The sequence below is a fragment of the Fukomys damarensis genome, unplaced genomic scaffold, assembly GCF_012274545.1.
Source record: "Fukomys damarensis isolate Sample0158 unplaced genomic scaffold, DMR_v1.0_HiC HiC_scaffold_24, whole genome shotgun sequence".
Lineage (NCBI taxonomy): Eukaryota > Metazoa > Chordata > Mammalia > Rodentia > Bathyergidae > Fukomys > Fukomys damarensis.
Genome location: NW_022900936.1, coordinates 50,475,641 through 50,481,412, shown reverse-complemented (window position 1 = coordinate 50,481,412; position 5,772 = coordinate 50,475,641).

Sequence of the window (5,772 nt, the reverse complement as noted above, 5' to 3'; positions counted from 1 at the left end):
TTTATTAATATAATGTATTACATTTATTGAATTATGTATGTTGAACCACCCTTGCATCCCTGGAATAAATCCAACTTAGTCAGTATGTATGATCTTGATAATCCTCTGTATTCTGTTTGTTAGTATCTTATTAAGGATTTTTGCATCTATATTCATTAAGGAGATTGCCCTGTAGTTCTCTTTTTTAGTTGCATCTTTCCCTGCTTTGGGAATCAAAGTGATACTTTCTTCCAGGAATGAATTTGGAAGTATAGCTTCCCTTTCAATTTCATTGAAAAGTTTGAAGAGTAATGGCAGTAGTTCTTCTCTAAATGTCTTGTAACATTCAGCATTAAATCCATCAGGGCCTGGGCTTTTCTTTGTTGGTAAATTTTAATTACATTTTCAATTTCACTGACTGTAATTGGGGTTTTTAAAATGTTTTTATCTTCTTTGTTCAACTTTGGTAATTCATAAGTATCAAAATCTGTCCATTTCTTCTGTGTTTTCCATTTTATTGGAGTACAGGTTCTCAAAGTAGGTATTAATGATCCTCTCGATTTCTTTTGGATCTGTTGTTACTGTGCCTTTTTCATTCCTGATTGCATGGATCTGAGCCTTTTATTTCCTTTTTGTGATAAAATTATCTAAGGGTTTGTCAATTTTATTTATTCTTTCAAAAAACCAGTTCTTTGTTTCATTTACTTTTTGTTTCCATCACATTTGATTTCTTCTCGGATCTTGATAATTTCCTCTCTTGTTTGAGCTTTGGGTTTTTCTTGCTCTTATTTTTCTAGGAGTCTAAGTTTCATGATTAGGTTGTTTATTTGAGCCCACTCTGTTTTCCTAGTGTGGGCATTCAATGTTATGAATTTTCCCCATAGAACTGCTTTCATTGTGTCCCTAAGATTCCTGTATGTTGTATTGTCATTTTCATTCATTTGTAAAAAACTGTCTAATTTCTTCTTTAATTTCCTCTGTAATCCATTGATTGTTTTATGAGTGTTGTTCAGTTTTCATGTCCTTGTGAAGTTCCTACAGTTTCTTGTGATATTGATCTCCAGTTTGATTGCATGATGATCTAATAATATACATGGGATGACTTCAATGCTTTTGCATTTATTCAGACCTGTTCTGTGAGCCAATATGTAGTCTATCTTGGAGAATGATCCATGTGTAGCTCAAAAGAATGTATATTCTGATTTCGTGGGGTGGAATACTCTGTAGACATCTATTAAGTCCATGTGTTCCAAAGCTTGGTTGAGTTCTATTATTTCACTGTTGATTTTCTGCCTTGATGATCTGTCAATTTGTGATAGACTAAATTGTATTAGACTAAAATTGATACACTAAAATTGTATTAGTGCTTATTTGTTTTTTCATGTTATTTAATATTTGTTTTATGTAGTTGGGGGCATTTATATTTTGTGCATATTTTTATGGTTGTCAGCTCTTCCTCTTGAATTGTTCCCTTTACAAGGATGTAGTGGCCTTCTTTGTCTCTCTTAATAAGTTTTGGTTTGAAATTTACTTTGTCTGTGAATAATATTGCTACCGCTGCTTTTTGCTGGGCTCCTGATGCATGGAGAATTGTTTTCCATCCTTTCACTTCCAGTCTATGGGCTTCCTTTTGCACTACGTGTGTTTCTTGTATACAATATATTGTTGGATTTTGCTTCTTAATCCATTCTGCCAGTCTGTTTCTCTTGATTGGTGAATTGAGGCCATTAACATTGATGGGTATAACTGATATGTTCTGACATATTATTGTCATGTTATTGTCCTTTTGTTGACTCTTTTTACTTTTTCTCCCCTCTCCTTTTAAGTTCTTGCCTTGCCTATTTGATTTGGTCTGTTGGGCCTCATGGTATTGTGACCTTTATTGTCCTTGTCTAGGATATTTTTTAGAATTCCTTGTAGTGCTGGTTTTGTGTTCATGAAGTTTCTCAGGTGTTCTTTGTCATGGAAGTATCTTATTTCTCCATCTATTTTGAAAGAGAGTTTTGCAGGCTACATCAGTCTAGGTTGGACGTTGCTTTCTTTTAGTACTTGAAATACCTCACTCCAGGCTCTCCTTAAGGGTTTGTGTTGAAAAGTCTGCTGTGATTCTAATGGGATCCCCTTTGCATGTGATTTCTTTCTTTTCTCTTACTGCTTGTAGTATTTTGTTCTTCTGTTGGGTTTCTGGGATCTTGATTATTATATGTCTAGGTGTAGATTTTTTTTTTTTTTTTGATCCTGGCTAGTTGGAGTTCTATATGCCTCACTTATCTGTATGTCTAATTCTTCCCTCCTGTTTGGGAAGTTTCTTGTCATTAATTCTGTGAAGAGGTTTTTAAGTCATTTGTGTTTTCTTCTGCTATTTCATGGATCCCTATCAGTCTTATGTTATCTTTCTTTGCATCATCTAGCAGTTGTTGGATCGATTTCTCATGATCCCTTACTGTTTTTGCGAGATCTCTTTTTTCACAGTCACGGATTGCAATCCTATCTTCTATATCTGAAATTCTATCTTCACAATCTTTTATTCTGTTTTATACACTTTCAATAGAGTTTTTAATGTCCTGGGTATCTGTTTGAATCTGTTTTATGGATTCCATTTCTTTCCTCTGTTGAGCATTCATTGTTTCCATCTTTCTTATGCTGAGTCTTCATGGCTTCTATCATGGTGTTGAGCTCATCTATTTTTTTGTCCATTTCTGTTCTAGAGTCTCAAATCAGGACTTCCAGTTTGCTCACTATCTCTATGGTTAACTGGGAAATTATTTCTGATTTGAATTTTTCTAGAACCTGATTGATCTGTTTTGTTACCTCCTGTGCTATGGGTCCAGGGTGTCCTGTTGGTTCACTATCAGACTTTTCATCCTCATTTGTCCTACTGTTTTCCATTGGTGAACTGGAAGTCTGTCTTTGTGTCTTGCTTAAGTTTACTTCTCATTTTTATTTTTGTTGTTGGGTTGTTCTTGGTTTAATTTCTGGGTTATTACTTCAATCTTCCTGATACAGGTGCACTTTAGCTTTTGAGTCTCTAATGACTCATAGACATCTTCATTTTCATAATATTGGAGAAAACAACTCATTAAATCAATCACAATCCTTTACCCCAATTGATACATTCTGTAGCCCAATAGGATCAAGCACAGCTTGCAAATTGACCACTTGTGGTAGTCATTAATCTATCGCCTTTAAACCATGTGGATTAAATTAATATCAAGAAGCAGCCCAAAATATGTTTGCAGTGAATACACTTTTCAATATAGCATATTTACCATTTAGGATGGGGGCTTATACTGAGTTAGGATGAGAGGAGTAGATAAGGGAAAGAATTGGATAAGGTTTGAAGTGAAGCCAGAGGATTTAGGATGACCATACTATCTTTACAAAACTATTAACTTCAAAGGGCATAGACAGAGTGCAGGAATAAGGACAAGAATATATCTCCTTAACAGTAACAGGGGCTCACCTTCCCTTGAAGCTGCAGAGCCATGAGTGAGGTAAAATGACAGGAGAAAAGAACATAGAGAAAAAAAAATAAAAAATAATAAAAAAAGTCTGAGTTAGGGCAGGAGCAGGAATAAAAAGGGAGATGAGGGATAATATGATGAAGCAAGAGACTGAGTTGGAGAGAAAGAACAGAAAAAAGAAAGAAATTTTAGGGTGGAATGAGGAAAAGAAAAAAAAAGAATTTGAAGGGCCTCTTTCAGACTATGTCTATGTTGTCATATTATACCACGTGTACAGCCATGTGCAGAACTGAATCCCCTGATCTCAGCTAGCCAAGGGCAGGTCCCCACTACTCAGACTGACCTCAGTCCACAAGGCCTAACTTGAGTTTCCCAACCCATAGGGTTGAACGCCACTCAGTTCCATTATAGGTTTCCCCCACTCTTTCTTTAAAGATGTTCAAAGTTGGGAGCTCAGAAAAATATCCTTCATGACCACCTATGCCTCTGCAGAGTGGGTCCAAGGGCTGGCCCAATCAGGAGGTTTGAGAACTGTGGGAAGGGGGAGCAGGTCATGGGGGTGCTTCAAGGGCACAGCTACCTTCCTTACTGGATCTGATGGCACTCAGTTGGGGTGGTCTCGGACCCGCTGGGTGGGCCCAAACAGGCAGTTGGAGTGACCTCCTCCAGGGTCCTTGCTTCCTTACTGGATCTGGTGGCATGCAGTTGTGGAAGTCACAGACCTGCCAGGTGGGCCTGAGCAGGCAGCTGGAAAGACCTCTTCCTGGGTCCTTGCTTCCTTACTTTTGATGGATATTTAGAAGGAAATTGAAGTAAAAGAAGCAAAGGATTTAAATTGACTATGCATGAGCAAGAGTTAGAGAAGTGAGGAATTAAGTTTTTAAAAAGGTGGTCAGGAACTTCTCATTGAGAAGAAGCTATGCAAGCAAAGACCTAAAGCACATGTAAAGAAGTGGACTCTATCAGAGCTCTTAGGAAAGAGCTCTGTGTGCAAAGTTGGTTGCAATCCATAGACAATAGTGCTTTGCACCACATCACATGGCCAAAACTGTCAAAACCAGTTATATCTGGAATTATTGCCTGAACAAAAGCATGCAGTGAGCTGTTTCAGGGAAATCTTGTAGAAAAAAGTTGTTCTCTTAAGGGGTGGGCTTGCTCACTCTATCCCATCTTTTTAAGAAGCCTGACTTACAGGATTGGAGAGAATAGGACAGCTCGAGAGGCCTAGCAGAGGCTGTAATACAATTACCAACAATAAAGTAGACGTCACACAACAGAGACACACAAAGTTCACAGGCAGGACAAGAAGGGAAGCATAGTCAGCAGAAAACTGAAACCAGAAATTGCTGAGCTGCCAAATTACTGACAGTAGCATACCCTGGTTTAGGATGATCATCAGTTTCCATATTGCCACAACTTTCGATGAGTCTGTGTCCTCATATCTTTCTGGTTTTTACCATAAAGCCCCGTCCTCTAAGGCAGTACAAGTCTGAATGAAAATTTTTTTTCTTAATTCTAACAATTAGCTTGGTGATTACTTAATTGAATTGTTTTCTTTAATTCAATTTATGTTTTAAAAAACACAGGCTTGGGATATGAATTAACAGCTTCTAAAGTCAGTCTAAACTAAAACCTCTTAAAAGATATGCTTGCTTTTACCATATTGTACATACAATAGTTTTATTTTTGTTGATGTTGTCTCCTCTCCACCCACTAAATTTCTATGGTCCATATATCAAAGAGAGTATTAGCATCAATCAGAATGCCTTTTCTGCTTTTGTCTATTCCTGTACCAATATTATGAGATTTCAGACATATAATTTCTCATGTTTCTACTTGACTATTAGCCACATGTTCCTTCCCCTTTTTATATAATTACTGCATTGCCTTTCAATGCATTAGAGCAATGGTATGAGCTAATTATGTGCCCTCACATTGGGCAATTGTCCCCATAACATTTCTCTTCATTAAAATCTCAAGATGTACTGAGTGTATTTTGTAATCTAAGAGAGTAATGTATTTATAATATCTTGCTATATAAATTAGGACAGTGAATGCATGACTATTTCACTGTAAACCTTCTGCTACTTAAAGATGAGAGTCCAAGCTCTTTGAGGTATCTCCATATTGATTTCCATAGTGGTTGCACTAGTCTGCACTCCCACCAACAATGGAGGAGGGTTCCTTTCTCCCCACAACCCCGCCAACATTTGTTATTGTGTGATTTCTTGATAGCAGCCATTCTTTGTGGGGTGAGGTGGAATCTTAGTGTTGTTTTCATCTGCATCTCTCGAATGACCAGTGATGTGGAACATTTTTTCATATATTT